The sequence below is a fragment of the Xenopus tropicalis genome, chromosome 5 (genome assembly GCF_000004195.4).
Source record: "Xenopus tropicalis strain Nigerian chromosome 5, UCB_Xtro_10.0, whole genome shotgun sequence".
Taxonomy (NCBI): Eukaryota; Metazoa; Chordata; class Amphibia; order Anura; family Pipidae; genus Xenopus; species Xenopus tropicalis.
In genome coordinates this window covers 108,809,725-108,836,221 of record NC_030681.2, presented here as the reverse complement: position 1 = coordinate 108,836,221, position 26,497 = coordinate 108,809,725, and the positions used below count along the sequence as shown (strand labels likewise).

General features: G+C 39.7%; 1 protein-coding gene across 3 annotated transcripts in view; it reads right to left on the bottom strand.

Annotated features, from left to right (window-relative positions):
- The window catches only part of gnb4 (guanine nucleotide binding protein (G protein), beta polypeptide 4), a 48,808-nt gene extending 24,341 nt beyond the window's left edge, over positions 1-24,467 (bottom strand). The window contains exon 1 of one of the 3 annotated variants that reach the window (XM_012963049.3): positions 24,038-24,467. The gene's annotated coding sequence lies outside the window, so the exon portion shown is untranslated. Of the gene's footprint in view, positions 1-4,488; positions 4,533-4,703; positions 4,868-24,037 lie in introns of those variants that run through there. The other 2 variants (XM_012963048.3, NM_001016952.1) reach the window with 2 other exon arrangements.
- Positions 24,468-26,497: the final 2,030 nt, after the last annotated feature.

The following is a 26,497-nucleotide window of genomic DNA, read 5'->3' as shown; positions in this document are numbered from 1 at the left end:
CAATATTCAACTTGTTCGTTATAAATATCTACATCTCAAAATCCAGATACTTTCTTGTTTCTGTGTTTTTTTATGTAATTAGTTTCTAAAAGGATATGTGAAGTAAAAAAATGTCATAAAAACTAGAACTAATAGCTTTTACAGCAAACAACCAAATATTCATTCACGCATTCATTATGGCACGCTGCCATAATGATCGTCTTTTAAGGAGCGGTGTTACTGGGATGGCAAGTGTGTACTGCAATTTCAAGCAAGGTGGAGAATGATTAAGAGATTATAAAATAATAGATATTTTGCAAAGAAGCATTGCTATGCCAAGGCTAAACTGATACCTTTAAGATGGACACGAATGCTGTAAAAGGAAGTGAACAGGCAACAGTGACTCATGTCCCAGAAGAAGCTGACAACAGTGAAACGCGTCAGGCATGATGTCAATATTGAGCGACCACAGCTTGGATAGCACGAGGGGAAAGGAAATGCCAGCTAGTTTTACCCAACGCTGGCACAGCTTTCACAGTATAGAATATTTTATGAATAGTGCAATACTATCTTATTTTCAGAAATATTCTCTTCTACACTAAAACTTTTAGTGTAGAATACATTTACAGAGATGCGACATTGCAAAGGGAACTAGACTGGTGACCAGTATGTGTTCTGATTTTCTCAAGAATTCTTGTATGTAGCCAGTCTTACCACTGCATTAGGAAGGGTATTAATGTTTTGCTCATTGCTTCTATATTGGATACAAAGGCACTTTTATGATAGATAATATAGAGTATTCTTGTTATGCATAAATTATATAAGTAACTCCACTATATTACATGCATATAATGAACACAATGTAATTTAAAGGTAAACAAAAGCTTAAAGGGATACTGTCATGATTTTTATGGTATACTTTTTATTACTAAATTATACTGTTTACATAGCAAGTAATTCACTCTGCCATTTAAAATGTTATTCTTGAACCAAAAAAATCTATTTTTTAGTTGTAATATTGGTGTGTAGGCAGCCATCTCAGTGCATTGTGCCTGAGCCTTCAGACATCAGAGCTGCTTTCAGGTAACCTATTGGTTCTGTAACTTGAGCAGTCCCAAGCCGGACTTGGATTTCTTACTATTGAGTGCTATTCTGATATCTACTGGGAGCTACTATCTTTCTACCCTTCCATTGTTCTGCTGATCGGCTGCAGAGAGGAGGGTGATATCTATCCAACTTGCAGCTCAGCAGTAAAGTGTGACTGACGTTTATCAGAGCACAGGTTACATGGTTGTGGCACCCTGGGAAATGAAGAATATGGCTAACCCCATGTGAAAATTTAAAATTAAATATTAAAAATTTGTTTTTTGAAAAACAGATTTCAATGCAGGATTCTGCTGGAGAAGCTTTATTAACTGATATGTTTTGAATTAAACATGGTTCCCCCATGACAGTATTCCTTATTAACCAATAAAATAGGCTGAAATTATATTTTGGGCTCCTGTATCAGCCCAAGCAATGAAGATCTGTGCCTCTGAAGATGTCCCAGTAATTTCCCATCTTGTTTTCTGATAATTCACTGCACATGGTCTGTGCTGCTGTCAGTTAGAGAGTTTAGAGACCCACTCACAGTATACTGTATATATAGAATATAAATCACAACGCAAAGCTGATTAGTAAATAATTTAGATTATTAGTACAAAGCAGCTTTAAAACCAGTGCAGTTAGTATCAGAATTGAATAATCAGCCATGTAGCACCAGTTTATGACAGGCAAATCTAATTTTCTGCTTGATAATTTTCAACAATCCCTAATCTTGGTTTAACAGCTGCACAAAACACACTGAGCATGTGTAGTGTCACTGACACTAACAAAATCCAAGATAGGGAACTCCTGTGACAACTTTAATGGCCTAGATCATTACTGCCTTTGTAATGTTCATTTTAGAGTTTAGTTCTCCTTTAAATACAGGTATGGGATCTATTATCTAGAATGTTTGGGACTTGGGGCTTTCTAGATAAGTGGCCTTTCCATAATTGGGATCTTCAAACATCAAGTCCACTAAAAAAAACATTTAAACATTAAACAGACCCAAAGGGATTGTTTTGCCACCAATATGAATTTATGTAATTTAGCTGGGAACAAGTACAAGAAGGTCCTGTTAAATTATAGAGAAAAGGGAAATCATTTTTTAAAAAATGAAATTTATTTGCCCATAATGGGCTCTAGGGGATGGCCTTCCTGTAATTCGGAGCTTTCTGGATACAAGTTTCCAGATAAAGCTTTGGGCATTTTTATAAAAGTCCTTTGTGGTAAAGATCACCAGATTAAACAGCACATTTTGGATGGAATACCCTAGGTACATACTGCTACTGAAAGCAGCATGTCTGTCCCCTTCTATAACCTGCCTCATCGGTTCTGACTTTTTAAACAATGTAGCAGACTTCTGCTGCAATGTTTAAAGGAGAAGGAAAAGTGCCAAATGTTAGACAACCCCCCAGTGATTGTAATCACTTAACTAATACCCTGGGTTGGTGTTCCTGGTAGCTGAAAACTGCACCGGGTCAAGGTATTAATGTAGGAGCACCATGAAGCAATTATCTTCTTCCTCTTCTTCATTCTTCCTTGGCCCCAGACAACGAATGTGTGGTAGAGTGAAAAAGCAGTCTTTTTGCTTAAATATCAGCTTTTTTCTCTACTGCACATGCACCGGCCTAGAAGAGAAGAAGCAAATGAAGACCACACACTGCTCCTACCGATGTACCCTGAGCCAGTGCAGTTTTCAGTGACCAGGAACATGGACCAAGGTATCAGGTAAGTGACAATCAACAAAACATTGTTTCTGTACTCTGGCACTAAAGGAAAAACAGAAACTGCTTTCAAGAGCAAAACATTTTACAAATAACTTTAAAATAATTACAGATTTATAATATATATTGGAAATTTGCCTGGAATTATATTTTCTTTCATTATACAAACATGTGGAGCTTTGCTTGCTGCAAATCGCCCCAGATTGCTTCCCATTCATTAAATCGTAAATGTCTGGACTGCCTCATAGACACTACTAGTGCTCAAAAACATGCCAATGCATTATGGCTTTGGGCCTTGGATGCACTGTAGTATGGAGTTGCATCCAGCCCACAGGCCCTCAGCTGAACAGCCCTGCTTTAACCTATCATGTAATGGTAACTACTAGTGCCTTCAATATATTGAACAACATTGGTAGTGCTGTGTATAGTAACATAGAGATTATTTATTTTCCAATTAAACATCTAGTTTACCTCTGCCATAGTATAATTTTGATGCTGTAAAACATGGCCCATTTTAAAAACAATGCAACTATAATACAAAGGATGGGAGCGAGAATAGTGGGATGGGGACTACAGCAAGGATATAAAATAATGCTACCTACATCTGCCCCATCATAGGGCATCGGAGAGGGGCGACAGTATGACTGGGAGGGTATCAGAGAGGGGTGACGGTATGACTGGGAGGGCATCAGAGAGGGGCGACAGTATTACTGGGAGGGCATCAGAGAGGGGTGACGGTATGACTGGGAGGGCATCAGAGAGGGGTGACAGTATGACTGGGAGGGCATCAGAGAGGGGTGACAGTATGACTGGGAGGGTATCAGAGAGGGGTGACAGTATGATTGGGAGGGCATCAGAGAGGGGCGACAGTATGACTGGGAGGGTATCAGAGAGGGGTGACAGTATGATTGGGAGGGTATCAGAGAGGGGCGACAGTATGATTGGGAGGGCATCAGAGAGGGGTGACAGTATGACTGGGAGGGCATCAGAGAGGGGCGACAGTATGACTGGGAGGGCATCAGAGAGGGGCGACAGTATGACTGGGAGGGTATCAGAGAGGGGTGACAGTATGATTGGGAGGGTATCAGAGAGGGGCGACAGTATGACTGGGAGGGCATCAGAGAGGGGTGACAGTATGATTGGGAGGGCATCAGAGAGGGGTGACAGTATGATTGGGAGGGCATCAGAGAGGGGTGACAGTATGACTGGGAGGGCATCAGAGAGGGGTGACAGTATGACAGGGAGGGCATCAGAGAGGGGTGACAGTACATGTACTTTTCATTGTTTCTATATAAGGGGTGACAGTATGACTGGAGAGGCATCCGTGAGGAATAACAATATGGGGGTAACAATAGAAGATCTAGTTGGCCAGCTGCGGCAGAAGAGACTATGATGGGGCACAGTGACAAGAGGGCGCAGCTCTATGAGAAATGGGGAAGAATGATGTGAGGGAGAAGGAAGCAGAGAGGCTAATGGGTGAGAAACAAATGGAAATAAGGTGTGAGGAGAAGCCCGGGCTCAGAAGAAGCGGTAATGCTGCAGCAGAGAGACTGGGAAGGAGGCAGGGAGAAGGAAACGCTGAGGAGGAGCAGGAGGGGTGAGCTGGCCCAGTTCTCGCACAGGATAATGGCCGTGTGAGGCCTCTGGCGGTTCCCGGCTCCAGGCCCGGGGTGTGCCGCTTCCCATTCCCACTTCCTACCTCGTGGCCCCCGGCTCCGTTTCCCTAGATCGCCGATGCCTCGGGCTCCCCGGATCCCGTTAGAAGGCGCGGCCTCCCTGCAGCTCAGATCACACGGCCCTAAGATCCGCCACACCCAGACTTCAACCAACAACAGCAGGGTGAACAGGGGCGCCCGTCACAGCTCCTAAAATCCAGTCTCAGCAAACACTCGTTATGATGCACATCCCCAGTACCTTTAGTAGGGTCGGACGGAGCAGTCGCCTCAGATACACGGCGGGAACAACGACTGTGGAACGTTACCACTAAGTCTCGCTTCCCGAAACACCCCCCGGAGCTTAATGGCACAGCCCACAGAAGGAGCAAGGACCCTACCAAGTGATGCGATGATAAGGGGAGGAGACAGCTGCATTTGACAAAGCTTCCTTTTTGTAATCATCCTGCCCTGCCAGATAGCTAGAGTACAATTCGGAAAATAAAGCATTGTGAAACGCACCATTGTGGAAACAGTGTGGCTGCGGTGTTCTAAAATGTACGCATTCGTTTTGTATCAACATACGTAAAAATCGTGAAAGCAGACGTGAATAATAGTAATAAAAAATGGGTGATTTTAATAGCTGCCATTTACGTGAATAAATAGTGTAGAGGAATTGTTATACGGTTCCGCAGGTGTTTCTCGTCAACAATTCGCTACGCACGACTTTGCTGGGCTGCTGGGAACTGTAGTTCTGGAACAACAATAGCGCGGTGTGGTGACGCGTATAAATAGAAGTGAGCGCGTCTCGTTGTGTTGAACGCCAATTTCATACTGCTTTCTACTGCCAGTATTTTGTGGATGCATTAGTAAGAGCAGGATAATCACGGGTTGGAGCCCCTAGCAACATATTAGACCATCCTCATCATAAGACCTACTGTATACCATAGTAATATACAAGAACCATAATGTGATGTTATAAGTTATAACGGCTGCTTTGTGGTGTCAAATGACTCACTGAGATTAATATTGTACCCTCAGTTGTAAAATAAAAGGATATTAGGAATGATAAATTTACGGTTCTGAACCCCCGCCAAAAACACATACATTCTGCTGAAACTCGCTCCTCTGAGGATGCATGCTTTCTGCTTAAGCAGGAGTTTGGCACTGCCCTAGGCCTGAGCCAGGAAAGCCTTTCCACAAATCTAGGACTGGATATTTGAAGTCACTGAGAATTCCATAGCCATATAAAGGTTTCTACTTTTATATGGCAACTTTACATGGTCCTGGAACGCCTAAAGCTGATACACAATAATAGTATCACACAAAACCTATTTTCGTACAATAATCAGTGTGTGTATGGCACTTTTTAAAGGCGCCTGAGCAAAATCTGCGTCTAGGCTGAAATGTCAGGTGGAGGTAGAATCCCTATTGTTTCTACCTCCATATCTGATGATTTAGCCCTGAACATCAGTGGAGGGAACGAACGATCTTTCCTGCGACCAATAGTCGTTAATGGTACATGTATGGCCAGGTTTATTGACTTCTATTATCCTTACATTTTACAATAGGAGGGAGGCACCAGGGTCGGACTGGGGGGTGCAGGGCCCACCGGGGCTCCCACCCCAGGGGCCCTGCAGGAGCCCCCGCTGGCCGCATCCCCTAACCCCCCCACAGGGTACCCCACCTGATGCCCTCCCCTGAGCGTGCGTAAGTTTAATGCGTCAGGGGAGGAACGGTTGGGCAGGGGGAGGGCCAGGGCCCACTGGGATTTTTCCTGGTGTCCCGGCAGCCCAATCCGACCCTGGGAGGCACTGACTGGCAATCTGTAGATCCTGGTATGATGCCATAAACAGTCACTATTGATCCTGTAAGCAGCTGTTGGGGCCTGTTTGTACTTTTGAAATGCCGGGGCCTATTTTGAATCTCAGCTGATACCTGACAGTGGGTACATTATTCTCTATATATAATTATTTAATTATAAAAGTGTACATAAAGCTTTTATTTTTGTGCAGAACCTGGCTTGGAATAGGCTTGTTTCAGTAACAGTGCAAGTTGGGCCTGTGGCTAGGGTTGCCACCTAGCTGGCATTTTACCAGCCTTGCTGGTATAAATGATGCTTGATTCCAATATTATTAATAGGGAAAAAATAGATAAAATATAGGATGGCTGGTACTTTTTTTTTTACAAAAAAGGTGGCAACCCTATCTGTGGCCCTTAAACAGACAAAATGCAGCACAGCCATCTAAAATGCAGCACAGCCGTCTAAAATGCAGCATAGCCGTCTTAACAGCTGAGAGCACTTTCCATGCATCCCAAGATTCCTTCTGTTTTCCATGCTACTTACTAACACCGAAGCCTAGCAACTCCCAGCAGCAGGAAGCTTCTTCCCTTGCACACAGACTGAGCCCACATGACAGACAGTTGCCATGGGATTCCTAGGCCTGCGTCAGAAAAAAAAAAAAAAAAAAAGGAAACTTAACCAGTTCACTTCCTCAGAGTGAACTGGAAGTCATCAGTTCCTATGGGGCCCAGAGCACTGCGGAAAGAAATGATAATCAGAAAAAAAATATATATAGATATATATGGGTTCCCTGTAATTCCTGTTTCAGGGATTCTGCATAGAGATTATTTTATGCTATGCCACAATGCTCTACATCTGGTAGGGGCTTGAATTATTATCAGAACATTTCCATGGTCTGCAAACTTGCACTCACATATAATTCATGTGCATACACATTGATAAAAAGGCAAGTAAGATTGCCCAGGGTAGGAAGAATCATACAGTAATTACCCTTCCATATGTAAAAACGGTTGGATTTCATTATATATTCCAATGTAATAGAATATACTGTATATAGAAAGAGAAATGTTGGAACATGGATACTATTATGTTGACTGGATAAACAATACAGAACGGTGTGCTGATCCATTTTATGAGCTCTTTCTTTCTCTAGATGTTTTTGTTGGGGGGGCGTGTGCGCACAGATATTGTTGTCAGATACAAGGTTTTGTATGTATTTGTGTGTAAATTTATAATACGCTTTATTTCTGCCCCTTTTTTCCCGCCCATGTGTCTCTAACACAGAAGCCACACAGGGGTATGCATAGTTTGACAGCTATTTGAATCTGTTTTTTGAAGGTTGGCAATTTTCTTCCCCGAGGGTTACCAAACAGTATTTATTACTTTACTATAATTAGGCAGAACTTACTTGGTGTCAGGTAGTCACTCTCCCTGGCATACCGTGCCCCATATAGTTCACACTGGGCAAAATTACTTATCATTTTGATTGGCTTTCTAAAATTTGTTAATGTAGAGAAATATTTTTTTTAAATGTGATTTCATCTGAACAACAGAAAAACAGCATGCACTTACAGAAGTGCCTGTTTTTACTGACCTACAGCATGCTTTTACTGTACCACTTAGTTAATGGAAGCGTAAAGCTTAGACCATACATGAAAGGATATATATAATGTAATTTTTTCATGCAATTGTTATGCACTCAGCAATTTATTCTTCCTGGCCACCAATCCCATCGTATTCAGTACCATTTAATGTAGACTCCTGGGGCACTCCAGGACTTGGTAATGTAAGTTTATTTGTAACAAAAGAACAACTGATGTCATTGTAGCGCCCCTTTAACAAAGCTATTTTTGTCACTAAATAAAAGGGAAGCTTACCATTTTTTTCTATTTATTAACTTTTAGTTTGTTAAAAATGTACCTATGCTTTTCAGTTGGTCTTCATATTTTTGGTTTTTGAAATATTATTAAAATTCTGCCTATTTCAAGTATGTGACTGCAAATTCTATCTGGTTCTATCTGATCAGGGTTTACTAACCATGATAAATTTGATGGTAATTTTTCCTTTTAATTTATTTATCTATCGTTTCAGGGCTTTTTCTATTGATCATCCATTTTATCTATCAAACTGCCAGGTTGCTAGGGTCATTAAGCCCTAGCAACAATATACAGGTATCGGACCCCTTATCCGGAAACCCGTTATCCAGAAAGCTCCGAATTACGGAAAGCCTGTCTCCCATAGACTCCATTATAAGCAAATAATTCAGAATTTTAAAACAGATTTCCTTTTTCTATGTAGAAATAAAACAGTACCTTGTAATGGATCCCAATTAACATATAAATAATCCTTATTGGATGCAAAACAATCCTATTGGGTTTAATTAATGTTTTATTGATTTTTTAGTAGACTTAAGGTATTGAGATCCAAATTACGGAAAGACCCCTTATCCGGAATACCCTTGGTCCCGAGCATTCTGGATAATGGGTCCTATACCTGTACTAGTTGAAAATTGTCTTAGAATATCCAAACTATACTAACTAAAACTATAAGGTGAATTACCCCTTAACTTGAATTTCCAAATACTGAAGTGTCCTTTGAGTCTAAATTCAAAAGTATTTAAAAGACAAACAAAATGTACAGATATAAAAAATGGAAAATTCCATATAGTCATAACCACATAGTTATTAAAATTAACCTATATTTTATAACCTCACTGGAAAAATCTGACATAAAAAATCAAAGTATTTGAAAGTACTTTAAATATAATGTACTGTTGCTCAGCACTGGTGTGTTTAATTCAGAAACACTACTATAGTTTATATAAATATGCTAATGTGTACCCTTGGGGGCAGCCATTCAAGTCAAAATATGGCTAAAGGTGACAATACACAAGATCTGCTTGTTTGGCAAGTTTCCCAAAAGAACGTATCTTCTCCTGAAATGCCCACCTAAAGGTGCCTATACACGGGCAGATTTGAGTTCTTTAAACCTATTCGGCAGCTTATCTGCTTGTGTATGGGGCCCCCGATGGGCCTCCCTGATCGATATCAGGCACGTTTCATTTTCCTGTTGGAAGGGGGTCTGCAAGGGCTCATTGATGCGGTCCTTGGCCTGATGTTGCCTGCTGTTCTAATTTAATTGTTTGCCCCTAGAGCCAATGTTAGGCCAGACTTCAGTCAGGTAGGCTCGTGGGGGCAGATAAGCTGCCAAATCAGTCTGAAGGGCCCGAATCAGCAGCTTAAATCTGCCCAAGTATGGCCACCTTAAGGCTAAAGGCACATTTGTTGCCTGTGGTTGATTATGTGCTATCATGGGCGTCAAATCTTCCCAACTGCTTTCCCATTGGTTATAAAGTAAATTGCCAGTGGTAAAGCATACGTGGTGCTTAATTTTTTAAAGTCATACAAAGTTTTTTCGTGAGGAAGACAAAGAACCAGTAATAACCACAGGTGATATATCTCCTAGTAAGCCTAAATGGCACAGGAATTGAATAATTGTATTTAACAGGGTCTTTTCTCCTTTTTCAGACTGAATGGCTGCCCTCATGGTGTTACTCTTCCTTTTAAATTGCTTTTCCTGGTCACAGTTTAAATTTTTCATGCTTTTTAAAATTTTTTCACCATGTATAAAGCTTCTCTCTCCTGTAATTCATTCAAAATTTAATATGTCGTGAAGTTTAATCACACTTTTATCTACTTTTCCCCAATATTTTTTCAGGAAACCATCCACTTTAAAGGACAAGGAAAGGCTAAGTCACTTGGAGGTGCCAAAATGTTAGGCACCCCCAAGTGACTTTAATCGCTTATCTTGTACCCCGGGCTGGGGCCCCTGTTAGGAGAAAACAGCACCAGCCCGGGGTACCTGTAGCGCACCAGCCCGGGGTACAAGGTAGGCGATTTAAGTCACTTGGGGGTGCCTAACATTTTGGAACCCCCAAGTGACTTAGCCTTTCCTTCTCCTTTAAAGGGACACTAAATCCAACCGTAAAGCTGTCCCACTGTGCCCCCTAGTTCTCTATAGAACTTAATTACACATTGAAAACATTTCACTAATGAGAATTCTACTGACGATGCTGAGTCATCGCCTGTGAGTCCTACCCAAAGGTATGGGCTCCAATGCTCATGTGTCCAAGGCTTTCACCAATGAACAGCATGTGCGGGCAGATCCACCTTCGCCGAAGCTAGGCTGAAAACCACCAAGTCTTGGCCTAGGGTCAAGCCCAGAGGACTATGACACCTATCCAGGGTGCACAAATCAAACACAAAAAGGGTGCAGAAGTGTACGGGTGCAATGCCATTAATCGCCTTGGTAAGGCTCCAGCTGGCAGGAATAAAAGAAAAGTACCTCCCGCCCGCCTAATGGCTGTGGCAAGGAAGTGAAGCATGATTAGGCATAATGAGCATGTGCGAAGCCCCCGACAAAAAATAAGTCAGCAGCTCTTCCCTAATAGGAACACAGCCCATCACAATTAGCAATAATCACGCCTAGGTTTGACCTCATTGGCTATGATACTGCCACTGCGCAAATTCTACTGACCCAAAACTTAATTATAGATGCAGGAGAATTGACCAATGAGAATGCTGATTCTCAGCACTATGACGGGCATCTTCCAGTTATCTTACATATAGAGATAATTATGTCCTTTTTTCCCTTCATTATATAACACAGGAATCAGACATGGGGATAAAGGACAGACTTGTTCAGTGCTAGGAAACTGTGCTTAATGCTCCCAACTCCAGTTGCAGGAACAAATCCCATCAGCTGGGATTCTCATTGGAGGATTCTTTTGCATTTCAATGCTGCCACAGGCACTGGAGTGCTAGAAAAGTTTTATTGTGCAATATTTACCCTGATGTTGCTGGACTACAGCTCCCAGCATGCCTCACCCTTCATTATATGTTACATTACATTTTGGGATATGTAGTCCAGTAACAGCTGAGTAAATGCTTGGTTGAGAGGTGCTGGGCAGCAGGTTTTAGTGTCCCTTTAAGCATATAAAAAGATGTAAAAATGTCATATGGGTGGATTCCCGGCTGCACTTATCTGAGAATTCACCCCTATGCTTCAAAAATCTAATTGTTGTGCCTGCACCTGGAGCCATTGCAGGCCCAGGTGTAGGCTCAAAAAGCGGAATTTGGCCCAAACTGCCTGCATAAGCAGTTTTGTGCTGATTCTACTTAGTGTAGGGGAAGATTCTTGGCCTGCGCTTATACGCTGGCCGAGAATCCACCCCATGTGGCATTAGCCTGAGGGCAAGGGCAGACAAAGCGTATATCCACTTATCTCTGCACTCTGGCAATTGCCATAGCCTTCAGTGCAGGCACACAGCGGCATACGGAAGCTCCAGTCCTTAAGAGGGATATTAATGAGCTGGAGAGAGTGCAGAGACGTGCAACTAAACTGGTAAAGGGGATGGAAGATTTAAGCTATGAGGTTAGACTGTCGAGGTTGGGGTTGTTTTCTCTGGAAAAGAGGCGCTTGCGAGGGGACATGATTACTCTGTACAAGTACATTAGAGGGGATTATAGGCAGTTGGGGGATGTTCTTTTTTCCCATAAAAACAATCAACGCACCAGAGGTCACCCCTTTAGATTAGAGGAACAGAGCTTCCATTTGAAGCAGCGTAGGTGGTTTTTCACGGTGAGGGCAGTGAGGATGTGGAATGCCCTTCCTAGAGATGTGGTAATGGCATACTCTGTTAATGCCTTTAAGAGGGGCCTGGATGAGTTTTTGAACAAGCAGAATATCCAAGGCTATTGTGATACTAATATCTACAGTTAGTATTACTGGTTGTATATATATAGTTTATGTATGTGAGTGTATAGATTGGTTAGTATAGGTTGTGTGCTGGGTTTACTCGGATGGGTTGAACTTGATGGACAATGGTCTTTTTTCAACCCTATGTAACTATGTAACTATGGAAGCGGATCCACTTCTCTCAGCCAGGCAGAAAAGCGCAGGGCTGAAAGAAACGGATATACGCTTTGTCTCCCCTCGCCCTTAAAGTCAGTTACAAATCAGTGAAAAAAGTATTTGTATGTATCAGAATGCAAATTTATGGGAAAAGTTCTGCAACTCAATACAATGTATTTGACATCCTTTCACTCAGGAAAAAAACAATGGAAGATGATACATTTCCTGACCAACATTTTTTACTCATAGTAAAATCTGAAAATACATTTTTTCCAACCAATGCTAAATCTGATCCTTAGTAAAAAAACACTAAAGAATAATAAATATAGAAAATTTTACAGATGAAAGAAGGAACTTTTTCCAAGCCTTTGATAAATTTGCTACTACATTAGGGTTTCCACCCGTCTGGTTTTGACCCAGACAGCCCGATATTTGCAAGGGCTTTCTGGGTCAAAAGTGCCTGTCCGGGCTTTCAAATTAGGAAATTGGCAAAGGGATTAAACAATCATTACCGCATCATAATCACACCCCCTGATGTCACCCACCCTGCCTGCTGATGTCACTCATCCTGCCCCCATTACATCATCTGGCCAGCCCCCTGCCAGGACTTGCAGAAAAGGAAAGGTGGCAACCCAACAATAGATTGAATAGGGAAATTAAGGCCTCCTGCACAACTAGGATTAATGATAAAAAATCTCAGATGCACTTAGAACTCCTATCAACTCCCACCGCACAACAAGTTTGTGGTACACCATTGGTACAAGGGTAAATTGGTACAGGTACTTTAACACAATATTTTTGGCCTACATCAAAACAAAGCACAAAAAAGAGCTATGTAAGCCAAGAAGTCTATGGAGGGGCTCACTAGAGAACCAGGCCTTAAGATGGCCATACACACACCAATAAAATCTTACGAAGACCACGTGTGAACTCTGAACTATCATCCTGATAATTTTCATACCATGGCGATCAGTTATTTAGCTAGAAAATTAGGTCAGATAATGATAAAATCAGCACACATATTGTATATGTAACAATATCCTTGGGGGACCTACAATGGAAGTCCCAAGTTCATACAAGACAAGTTCAGTCTGAATGTTAGTTAAACGTACAATCGATATCCAAACGTTCGTCGGAGGAAGACTAAAATCTGAACGTGTTTGGCCAGCTTTAGACTCACAATTAGATATAGACAGTTCTAAATATTATAGCTGTTATATAAGCTTAAAATACATATGAGAAAAGACAGAAAGTAGGCTTGAGCATGGAAAAACATGAGCCCACACAGAAATCTTTTTGTCCTCTGTCATGCCAGTCCAACTCGGGGAAAGGGACACTCATTAACCAGGCATTTTAGTTTTCTCTGTAATATAAATCTTAATATTTATAAATCAAGAGTCAGATTAAAAATATAAAAATGAATAAACGTAACTGTAAATAGCATAAAGAAAAATAAAGAGCATTCACTTACACAAGTACAGTTTGCAATTTTCGACACAATTCCCATGCATAATTGCAGCAAAAATAGGGAGTTGCGTCTGACTCTATTGCAAAAATGAAAACTGGAAAATTTCTAAAAATAGGGCATTCTTTCCCATACTTAATGTTAACTCAAATGTGAACTACCCCTTGAACAAGAGGGAAAAAGGCAAAATGTGTAAATAACAAAAGAAGGGCTTTAGGGAAAACAAAAAGAGTAGGTCAGGTGAATTTAAAAAAAACAGAAATAAAAGTGCCACAGAGGAAATGTAATGTTTTTTTTTTCATATTTACCATGAAAATCCCCACTATCCCACTATCAAAAGCAGTCTTAAAACTGTCATGAATTTTTGGAAATACAACCAAATCCATTATTCACAGCACCTTGCATTTCAATTCTAGTTTTCATAAGTCTGCCCATGTAAGCCTATTCTGCTGAGCCAGAATTCTGCTGTTAACCAGCAGCGCTGCTACCATCTTGAGTTAAAGCAAATACAACAACAAGTGCCCAAATTCTCACAATGCAGTGCACCTATGCCATTTTCGTGTTGGTTCAGTAAGGTCAATTTGTGCCATAAAATGGGTATGGGAAGTATACGTAACAGCAACTGAATTTTAGTATTTTTAAGTAACTGTTATTGAAATATCAGTAAGAAATGTATCATTAAGAGATCACTGAGGATAAATATATTATCCAGACACAAACAGGAGATCCATTAAGACCATTTTCTCATTTCCTCCTATCTGTCTGCTTTCAACCAACAAAACATTAAAGTCATAAATCATTACCCTGTAAAATTCTAAATAGACACCCTACTGTAGCTGTAGTGAACCTTGAATCAACCACTATTTGCAAGCAAGACCTGTATATAAGTTAATAAAAGCCTTGATGATTTCGCACTATTGTTTATGTCTAAAACAAAAATTTAAAAAAATGCATACACAATTCCATTCATCAAATGCTTTCACAAAGAGCATACTCGCATACCAGAACCAAAACACAAGAATCTTTAGGTGAAAAGTACAAGCAAGGGCATTTCTGGCCCTTGAGCTGCTTGAGGCGCTTACCCTTACAGCACCAGAAGGGGTCCAGGGAGGCCGCATTGCACAATTCCGCTCTCTAACTTCTGCGCCTCCTTTGCTGCTCATATGTACACAGGTATCAGAATTAATCAGAATGACCTGCTCACTTTTGACTTCATAGGCGCATAATTCATCAAAATGCACTTTGCACGTTGTGTCTGTGTTTGCAAATGAGGCCTTATACATTGAATAATTTAGGAATATGTTAATGAATATTTTTGGAACTGAAAGTTGCTGGGATTATGAACAAATGTATTTCTCCCCAGTGGCTAAATTGGCTTATGTTTCAATGACCCTTTATTTTGATTTGGCTGAATTTAACAGACTTTTATTATTTTTTTAACCTCAGTTACTATATTAATTGTAAATTTGTTTACTTTACTGTATATATTTATTTCCTGCATTGCATTGCTCAACTATGAACAACTCTGTGATCCAGCTGTGCTTTATAAATAACCTAATACATATATGGATATGTGATTTAAGTCAGCAAATCTGTGGCCTTTCTCTCAGTGGATAAAAGCACATTACATTTTGTATTCTGTGTATATGTAGTGCTATTATTAGTACCTCCTAATTAACGCCATAGGAAGTGTGATTCCACAGCACCCTGCATTTATGGAGATTTGGCAACTAAACAAGAGATACAAAGGCAGTTATAAGGGGCAGCTTGGTTATTAAAATATGAGAACATATCATTTGGGGGGGGGACATTTTAAGAATATGAGTTTACAGTATCACACTCATAATGCTTCTGAAAGGTAGTACAAGCATGAGATCAAAAACATTGTTATCCAAAAAGCTCCAAATTCCGTTAAGGCCATCTCTGTAGTAATTAAACAGTACCTTTTATTTGATCCTAACTAACATATAATTAATCCTTACTGGGTCAGAATAGTCCTGTTGAGGTTATTTAATGTTTAAATAATTTTTTAGTAGACTTAAGGGAAAGGTAGCAGAGGTGCTGCTGCAGGTAGAAGGGGTGTGCTCCCACATCTATGGGCTCTTCTTTTGAAAGAGGGACAGCTCTGCTTTAATGTGAGAAGAAAAGCCACAAGGCTGTATGGTTTCTGTGTGTTGGGGGCTCAGGCAAACTGCTCTCATCCCATGATAGACAGGGAAGCCACCTGTGTATTTGGTAGAGCTGGACAGGTTTAGGATTTTATTTTCTGTGTTCTGTTTTGTTTATTCATCTTTGGAGAAGCCTTTAATAAACTGGTCAAGGCCATTGCACCATCTAAGCCTCTGTTTTGGCATACATCCCAACTGTCCCGATTTTTGCAGGATAGTCGCAATTTTGAAAGCTCAGCCTGCAGCCCCGGATTATTACGCGGATTATTACGCGGCGGCGCGATTTCGCGCAAATCGCGCCGTCGCGTGTGCCATCCCACCGGCGACTTACATTGTCGCCGGTGGGATGGCAGGTGAAGGCAACTCGGGGAGATTAGTCGACCGCGAACAGGGAGTTTTGTCGCGGGCGACTAATCTCCCCGTGTGCCAGAGCCCTAAAGGGCATTTTCACCTTTTTTTTTGTAAAACTGTAATAACACATAAAACAAGACCCCAAAACCCCCAGAACTGTGTTCAGTCTTTAAATAACCTGCCAAAATTTGTAAAATGGGAGTGGTATTTAGCAGACGTGGTTGCAAAAATGGGCGTGGTGAAATAATTTTCACTACGCGCAGCATTTCTTTTTGTCCCTCTTTGAATTTTTCAGATCTTGGGAGGTATGGTTTTGGGTGCTTCTTAGCTATGGCATATGCCTGAGACACAAGAGATTGTCTCATTATTATAGTGTTTAATATCTCTCTTTAACTAACTCTGAAAACCTCAAAAGTGCCACTCAAAAAGTGACATGTTAGATGCAGGTATGCTCACTGATCTGGGGACATTATAATGCTTTTATCTACATGAACCACACACACAACAGATACTAGCTAGCTGGGTGGTTTTAAAGTGAAAGAGCAGCCATGCAGAAGATGGAATATTTGTCACAAATACAAATCTGTTGAGGTGCAAGTTCTGTGGAGGTCATATAAACATTTACACAGGTATACCAATAATGTTTGCAGGCATATAAGGTCATAATTGTAATTTAATGTCCGACACCAGTATACCTTACATATCTAAGTATAATTTAAAAATGTTTCTCTGAAATGTGGAAGTATTTGGGGGACCCTTGGGATGAGGTTATCTGTTGGGCCCCAGGTACCCCCGTTTGGCCTATCTGCCCCTTTATGTCATATATTTACCTGAGCAGAATGCGAAATGTAGGACATCATTAATGATTTTTTCTAGATAAGGTAACAAGTAGTAGATAGTAAGTGTAATAAGTGTAATCCCCAACATGCAGTGAGCTTATTCAATGCTTGCTTGTGGAGTGTGGAGACCTAAAATGCACTACATTTTTCTTTTCATTTGGACACGTACAATAAAAAGGAGAAAAAATAGAACTCCAAATGTTCAGTATCTAAATTAAGCAACAGCTGAATCTAAAAATAGCTCTTCGGCCCAGAGAAGCTACCCAGTCTGAATTTAAATTACCTGTTTTTTTTCTGTGTGTGAGATAGAAACCATTTGCTGTAGATTCTGCAAATCTGGCTTTATCTAAATGCCATATATTCTGTTTTAATGGATAATGAAGAAGGCTGTTAGACATTTAAAACACAGATATTCCAAAAATGTAGATCCTTAAATGGGAAAAATATCTGTTAATAAATATGATTGTCTATTTTTCTTTAACTAAATGTATAGCAAGATAAGCAAAGCCATCTGTAATAGCACATTTATAAGGCCATATTAATGTACCAAATAGTTTTGTGATTAGGAAGCTAAGTCACTATGAGACACTCTGTAAAGAAAAGGAATAATATTATGTTGTCTCTATATGAATAGGAGTTGCAGCAGACTGAGCTACTGAAACTCATTTCTTGCACCACTTTTATTTAATATTCATCACATTATACAAAAGGTATATATAGCACCTAAACTATGTGCTTCCCATATAACACTCTCAGAGCTGCATCCAATCACCCAATCTAAATATACACCCAAAACAACATAAAGTAGGTGTAAATGGGGTAAGGTTGCCAGATTTCCAAAGTGAAATCCGGGGACAGGAAGGGGCATATGGTGTGCAAAACACAATAATTTTATATGGTATGCCCACATTGTCATACTCCTAGGTTTGCCACCCATCTGGTTTTGACCCAGACAGCCCCCTTCTTGGAAGAGCTGTCTAGGCAAAATCTGCCTGTCCAGATTTCCAAATGAGCAAATCCAGACAGGACTCTCAAGTAAATTACACGGTGATCAGCCAATCATTGATCAGCTCATCATAGTGGTGCAAGGAATGAGTTTCAGTAGCTCAGTCTGCAGTAACTGCATTCGGGTCAGTCCCTCTAAAATGGAGACTGATGGTAACCTTAAAATAGGGCAAATACAGTGTAAATGTGATTCTCAACAGCTGTGATGTCTTCTGACACTACGCCACAGAACTACGCCATAGAGTACGGGGATTAGTGTAAGACCAAGCTTAAATTATATAACCCATAACATGAAATCAGTAGTTACTGTTTACTGGTGAAATGCAAAACATACTGCAGTCTTAATGTCATTAATGACATTTCTACAAAATATCAAAATTTTCGAATCTCTGAAATTGACGCTGAAATACACCACAAATGCAGTAAGTTTATTAGATGTATTTCTACAAAGAGGAAACTACAAGTTATAAACTGATATATTTACAAAGGACACAAAAAAATTCCCTACTTCATTTTGAGAGCTTTCATCATCACCATCTGAATCAGTCATTGGCATCTATACAATTCATACCAGCAAAACGTGTAATAATTAGCAGTGACAATAAACACACATTTCAGATGGCAGGTTCAGAGCGAGGGGTTATCCGGATGAAAGAATATCAGATTTTTGATACATGTTAATGACAAACCAGGAGAGAATCTTCTAATACAAAAAAGATGCCTTGACAAGGATTACAATCCTGCAAAGTTTATATATAATTAGGGGTGTGTTTTCAACATATAGAAACATTTGAACAGGTATTTTCCCTCAATGCCTGTAGGGTTGTTAATTAACTTTTTTCTTTGCATGCATTTATTTTATTTTATATTTCTGGCATGCTGAGAAAGTTTAAATGTATATACAGTAGTTTAACCAAGTCTCGTGCACCCAAACTTGCCCTTTCAATTGTAAGATAAGCAACATTACCATTGAATATTTAAATATACCGTATATACTCGAGTATAAGCCGATCCGAGTATAAGCCGAGGTACCTAATTTTACCTAAGAAAACTGGAAAAACTTATTGACTCGAATATAAGCCTAGGGTGGGAAATGCAGCAGCTACTGCTAAGTTTCAGTAATCAAAATAAATACCAATAAAATTAATTAAATTAATTGAGGCATCAGTTGGGTATATATTTTTCAATATTTATTTCAAAGAAAAACAGTAAACTAGCTCTGTAAGTGGAGAAGAGGGTCAACAAAAACAATATGAGTACTACCCCATGCTATTGCACATTGGCAAACTGGCGGCAGTCCTGATCCCAGAGGACACGTAAGGGGAAATAAGTATTGCGACTGGGAGTGGGCCAGGGCACTGGAGGGTCTGGTTGCAGGTGGCCTAATTTGCACACAAAGGACAGAGGGTGCTAGTCTGGAGGGACCCATGGCACCCGACTCGAGTATAAGCCGAGGGTGACTTTTTCGGCACATTTTGGGTGCTGAAAAACTAGGCTTATACTCGAGTATATACAGTAGTATTTATGGTGGTTTCTAATGTTAGCTCTGCCATTCCTCCCACTAGTGATGTGCGGGGCGGCCCGATACCTGTGGGACCCGTGGGTCAGGCAGGTCTGGGACGACCTTTGCACAACATTTTCGGGTCATGTGCGGGTTATGAAACAGTCACTAACTGCCAGACAGCAAGTTTTTACCCGGACAGCCCTTCCGAAAACCAGGTTGCAACCCTATTTTAGAATGTTTTATACAGCTATGCAGACTTAACAGCTTAACAGCTCTCTTTGAAGGCCATGACTGCCAGCAACCCTAACTGTCTATGCACTTTTTTGGATACATTTAACCTTAAAGTTGCTGATTCTCAGTTGATCCAAAAGCCTGGTATCAGAAGTCTAAACTGCAAATACTTTAGAAACGGAAATTTATGTAAACTGTGTAAAGTGCTCAGAGTAATAGTCTAAAAAGTTTAGACTGTAAAAATTCAATGAAGTCATACTTAAAAATATGTCCAATATTGTACTTGATATGTACAATGTACTTAAATTAGTACAGATTTCTATATTACAGGATGACACTTTAGATGTAACATTTTATGTTCAGCACTGAAACAATTCATTCCAATGTGGAAAATAATTGGAAAATAATTGTCTAAATCCTTTCTCTGTAACTGAAAAATAGTAAGGATTCCTTTGGGTATCAGTGCGCATTGCTGCTAATGAGATGCACTGTGCTCTAATACACCACTAGAAATAGTGGATATAATTGTCTCCCTATGGGTCTCCCAGACCCCTAATATCATGCACTTGGGTGTATAAATCAGATCTGTTCATTTAGCCAAACTGGCAAATTAGCCTGTAAGTCCCATGGGGCCTTCCAGGAAATTACGATAATGCTGGGGTGCTCTCAACACAAAACAGATTTATTGGTAAAGAAGTACACAATGTGAGAGATGAAAGGCCTGGTGAAAACTTTGCACCATGGACCACAGAGCTTACATTACGTTGCTAATTATTTTTTATAAAAGTTTTATTTGTCTCAGTAGTGTAACTTTTTAGTCACTCCACTCACTTTAGTCATTTCTTATATTACAACACCCCCTTAAATTATGGGCTGTCCCACTGGACCCCTATACCCATTTTGCCCTCCCGCCAGCAGTCACAGGGTCTGCTTCCGTTATCCAAAAAGCTTCAAATTATGTCAATGCCATCTCCCATAGACTCAATTTTAATCAAATAATTACAATTTTTTATAATGATTTTCTTTTTCTGTTTAATAATTAAACAGTACCTTGTAAATGATCCCAACTAAGATATAATTAATCCTTACTGGAGGCAAATGAATCCTATTGGGAGATCCAAATTACACTATTGGATCCCACTATCCAGACAACCCCATTCTGGATAACAGGTCCCAAGTGCTGTGTTTCCCACTCTCAGTCTGATTTATGTGATACTAATTATGTAAAGAAAAAAACTACTTTTTTTTTCCAAACACAAATATAAAATGATACAAACTGTTTTAGTTCCAAACACAATTTTATACGCATAGAAATGCAAGACTTTGCATTCTCGCGTGTTTTTATGTGTATATCGGCTACATGTATCTGCACAGGTAGGGGCATGTGGCGCGTATGTCGCATATTTTCGTCAAGCGTTTTTCGGCTTGCCGAAAATATATGCCATACGCCTGGTGTGGCATCAACATAAAACCACAAATAAAATAAAGATTGTAATAATTTGCTTATGACAGCTCCTATTGACATCTACATTACCTCAACAGCTTTTTGATGGAGTAGATTTGATGTTTATGTGTTTCCATTCACTTAGCAAATCACAATTTTTTGAATTTTCAGATAATTTGTATTTAGGCACGATTTTTTGCAATAAAACCCACAACTCTTGAAAACGAATATATTACAAATGTTAGTAAATCTGGCCCTTAGCAAATTTTAACAATTTTTTAGAGAAATCCCATTAAGTTAATGCCACTTCCTCCAGGCAGCCTAACACTTAACATAAAAAGTCTATGGAAAGGCTTGAATATTAGTAAGTAGTGGTAAATACTGACAAATACTGACAAGTTCAGCCCCCCTTATCATTTTTTTTATTTCTAACCAATACTTATACAACTTTTACAGCATCATTAAAGGGGTTGCTCACCTTTGAATTTACTTTAAATATGATATAGAGAGTAATATTCTGAGACAATTTGCAGTTGGTCTTCATTTTTTATTTGCGGTTTTTGAATTATCTTTTTGTTCAGCAGCTCTCCAGTTGGGAATTTCAGCAGCAGTCTGGTTGCCAGTGTTCAGTTTACCCTAGCAACCAGGCACTGGTTTGAAAGAAAGACAGAAATTTAAATAGAGGAGGGCCTAAATAAAAAGATAAATAATAAAAAGTAACAATAACAATAAATCTGAAGTCTCACAGAGCAATAGTTTTTTGGCTGCTTGGGTCAGTGACCCCCATTTGAAAGCTGCAAAGAGTTGGAAGAAGAAGGCAAATAATTTAAAAACTATAACAAAAAATAAGGACCGATTGAAAAGTTGCTTAGAATAATTAATTATATAAAATACAAGTTAACTTGAAGGTGAACCACGCCTTTAATAATAAGGTGTAACCAACAGAGCTCTCTCTCCAGAGCTATTTACAAAAGTGCTAAAATGCCCACAACTCAACATGTTTTATGCAGCAGTTTGTACAATATTCATATATTACAAAGGACACCAAGTAAATAGCATGTGGTGCACTGGAGACTCTCATTTGCAGGTCTGGACCGGGGGTCAAAATAGTCCATAGCATTCCAAGTACACAGTGGCCCCATACAGCCCCCCACCAGCAGCGGTGGGTCAAGCCGACCAGGCACCCTAGGCAACCTGGTCGGCCACATCCCCCCTGCAACAACCCTGAACTCACCCCCGGCTTGTGTGTACGAATGTGCAATGCCGCAGCGGGGACAATGACAAGGGAGTGCAGACTAGGGTCAGGCAGGAGAGGTACCTGCCTGGTGACCCCTTATCATTGCACCCTAGGCAGGTGCCTCTTCTGCCTACCCCACATTACTGCCTACCCCACATTACAGCAGCCCTCTGGGATTTGCCAGAACCCACAGATTGCCAGTCTGGGCCTGCTCATTTGCATCCACTATAGTAAATCATGACTTTGCTTTCATAACTGGGAGTTTGAATCTTTTTGGCATGCCAACAAGCATAGCATTAAATGCTCTGTTAATATATACTGTAGTTGTAGATGCAGATGTGAATGGGATCCTAGAAGTAATACTTCCTCAAGGCCACCCTATACTTTACACCTTGCATCTCATTTAGAAAAGGAGAAGCAAGAAGCATTTAGTAAGTATAGAGGAATGTATATACATGCAAGTGTTTAAATCTTGCTGGCATTTTGGTGGTTTTATTCTCAAATAAGCCCTTTTATACTGAACCTGAGTGACCCACCAGATGGGAAAACCATCTTATATGCTATTCTCTGAGTTCAGATTTTGCAGAACTACAAAACTCATGACGTGGGGGAAATGAGATGCTGGGAGCTGTAGTCCTGTAACTGATAAACCTCTGCTACTGACTCAATATAAAACTCCACTTTGCTGTTTTAAGCTGGTTTAACTCCTGTTGAACTGGCATTATCTCTTACTAATATAATCTTTTTAAACATGTAATACATATTATGTAATTATTCACCTCTTCAGCAGTACTACAGATAAATGTGGGTACCTGTTAATTGCAATTGGTATGCACAGTATTACTAAACAAATGTTCTGGTATAACCATGTCTCTTCTTAATATAAAGCATTCTCACTTCTTGTTTTTTTATTTCAAGAAAATGGCAAAGCAGTTCTTCACTACAATGTAAGAAAACATGACTCCTATTTCTTATTTTTTTTTTTTTTACATAAAAGGAGATTACTATAACATTGATAATGCTTTCCCATTAAAACGGGCTTTCTTACATAAGACATTTTATATCAGAAACTGTCAGTAAAAAATAATAAGCATTCCAGTGATTTGTTCCAGCCTCCTAAAGTGGCACCATCCACACAAGGCACACCCCCAGGAACAGATGTAGCTGCACAAATATAGACCATCTTTACATGTCCCCTCTGTGTCAAAATGATAAGCTGCAGGAAAGATCCCTTCCCCTTGCCACTGCAAGGATATCCTCCCGTGCTACATAAATCAAATCCAACATTGCAGTCCCTCCCTGGGGCTGGGGACCATTTCCTTATGTCTAAATGCAACCAACTGGTTTAATACGCATACACTCATTCTATCAGAAGTCTGCAAATGCAAACACATGAAAATGTGCAGCATATATATCCAGCTCTACATAGGTACATATATATATATATATATTTATATATATGTACACGGATATCTAGAATACTCACACACTGTATATCATCTGACAATCGATCTGAATATATACACAGTTCTGCTAATTATATTAGCATCTAACACATTTAGGAAATAAAGAAACAAAAGAAGCACCAAATCAGAAGATGCAGACAAAAGAGAAGAATAAAATGAAAGCACTTACCTACGAGCTAAACGGTGAACCGCGGATCGCATGTAATTGTATTTTTTCCAGCTGAGATCCTTTTGTCCTGTCTCTGTCTGCTGTAAGGGAAGCTGATGAAGAAAGACTGTAGAATGAATGCTCACAGACTCCAGCCCACCCTTTCAGCATAGGATGCTGGAAGATGTAGTTCAAATAATTATCATCCGATAAATGTATCCACTATGGTGGGAGTAAAGAAATATTTGAATGCTGAGTTATACAGAAATTAAAAGACGCTTTTTTTTTAAAAAAAAAAAAAGGAAATAAATTTTTACAGTAAATTATATGATTAAAACTGGGAAGTAATATTTCCAGCTCTGCCCACCCCCTTCCTTATTGTAAATCTGCTTTTTATGAGGCACCGACAGTGGGTGTCTTGAACTACTTTCCACCGTGCCTCTTGATGAATCTTTGCTATGGACCTGGATGTCCTATAGCAAGGAGTCTGTCCATGTGTTCTCAAAAACACATACTAGTCTCCACCTACTAGTTTATATTTTCCCATACATTTCATTATATATCTGAAAGTAAAATTAAAACACATATACAATGCCTCACATAAGAAATTTTTTTTTAAAAATTTTTTGTGTTTGTGTTGGAGTGGGGGTGATCCTTTCACAGTCAAATTATCATGCCTCCAAAAAAATCTGCATTTCATTATTTGTATTTTTTTTACATTTTGGACTTACTATATTGGAAACATATAAAGTGGCAAGATGTGTTATATTTCATTAAATGTAAAAGTAAAATGTAGACAGCTATGGAACTCGGGTGTTCATCTAGGAGAACTTACATTTGTAAACCAAAGCAGATCTAACTAAAATTTGATATGTGATATTATAACACATTTTAAATTATGTAAAAAAATATTTAAAGGGTATGTATCTGTGGGCATTATTAATTGCACTTGCTGTGCAGCAGGGTAACTTTTCTCAGTCTGCCCTATGGATCTATTTCCACAAAAGTGGACATTAACACTAATGGGCTTATTTATCATTTTTCTTGAGTATGTTTTTCCAAATTGATTTAATTTGAATGCTTGCTTGTTTATTAAAGTTGTAAACTCGTGTGAATAAAAAAAACTTGAATACTCAAATTTTCAAGTTTCAAATTTGAGACAAACTCAAATAAAACTTGTAAACTCGAATTGAACATGTGGCTTGACTTTGCATAGGACAACTCCCATTAACTTCTATAGAAACTTGCAAGCTTTTAGATGGCAAAGTTTTACATTCGAGTTTTTAGGTTTTTGCAATTAATAAATACCAGACATTTGAGTTTTCGAACCATAACTCCAATTCAAGTTTTTTTACACCCCTCTTCCTTTAATATCTCTATCAATGCCACGCTAATTAACCCTGTCAACTTGCCACATTGTTTGGGAGTGATTTTTGACTCCTTTCCTCCTCTGACCATATTAACACCACTGTCAAAACCTGTCACTTTTTCTTACACAATATAGCCAAAATCCATTGCTTTCTTTCACCTGCAACAGCAAAGACGCTCATGCATGCTCTTATCCTGTCCCAACTAGACTACTGTAACCTGCTACTAACTAGCTTCCCTAACTCCCATCTCTTCTCCCCCTACAGTCTGTATTAAACACTGCTGCCAGAATTCTCCTCCTCTCATCCAAGAGAGTACTGGCCCCTCCCCTGCTGAAGTCCTTATCATGGCTTCCCATTAAACAAAGACTTGCGAACTAGGTATGCACCGAACCCATCCTGATGGATTTGGGCGAAATCCGAACCAAATCCTAATTAGCATATGCTAATTAGGATCCGGAAGGGGTAAAAATGAGCGTGCGCACAGTGTGTGGCCAAATTTTTTTCCCCCTAACATTTAACCCTTCCAAATCCAGTAATCAAGTTAGCATATGCTAATTTGGATTGGGATTCAGTTCGGCCAGGATTGTGGAATCGCCCGAATCCGAACCCTGAAGAAAAAGAACGAATCCTGGATTCGGTGAATCCCTATTACTAACACCTTCTCACAACCTTCAATGCCATTCATTCCTCTGCACCTCACTACATCTCTTCTCTTGTGTCTTCATATGTTCTTGGCCAACATCTCTGCTCATCTCAGAGCAATCGTTTGGTTGCACCCTCCACTACTACTACTGTTTCCCGTTTTAAACCCTTCTGCCTTGCTGCTTCTTATATTTGAAATGCCATCCCTGAATTCCTCCAGAGAGGTCTCTTCAGAACTAAACTCAAAGACTACCTTTTGGAGCACTCACATAGCACCTGAACTGGGAACTAGCATTTATATTGCAGTGTCACCTACTGTAACTTTGTGTCTGTAAGTTACCCTCCCATTTAGAATGTACACTCTACAGGGCAGGGACCTATCCTCTTGTCTCTTAGCTCTGTGGAATCTTTAATGCAACTGTAATTTTTATTTGTATTCATTATTGTACTCTGTATTTATTTATCTATT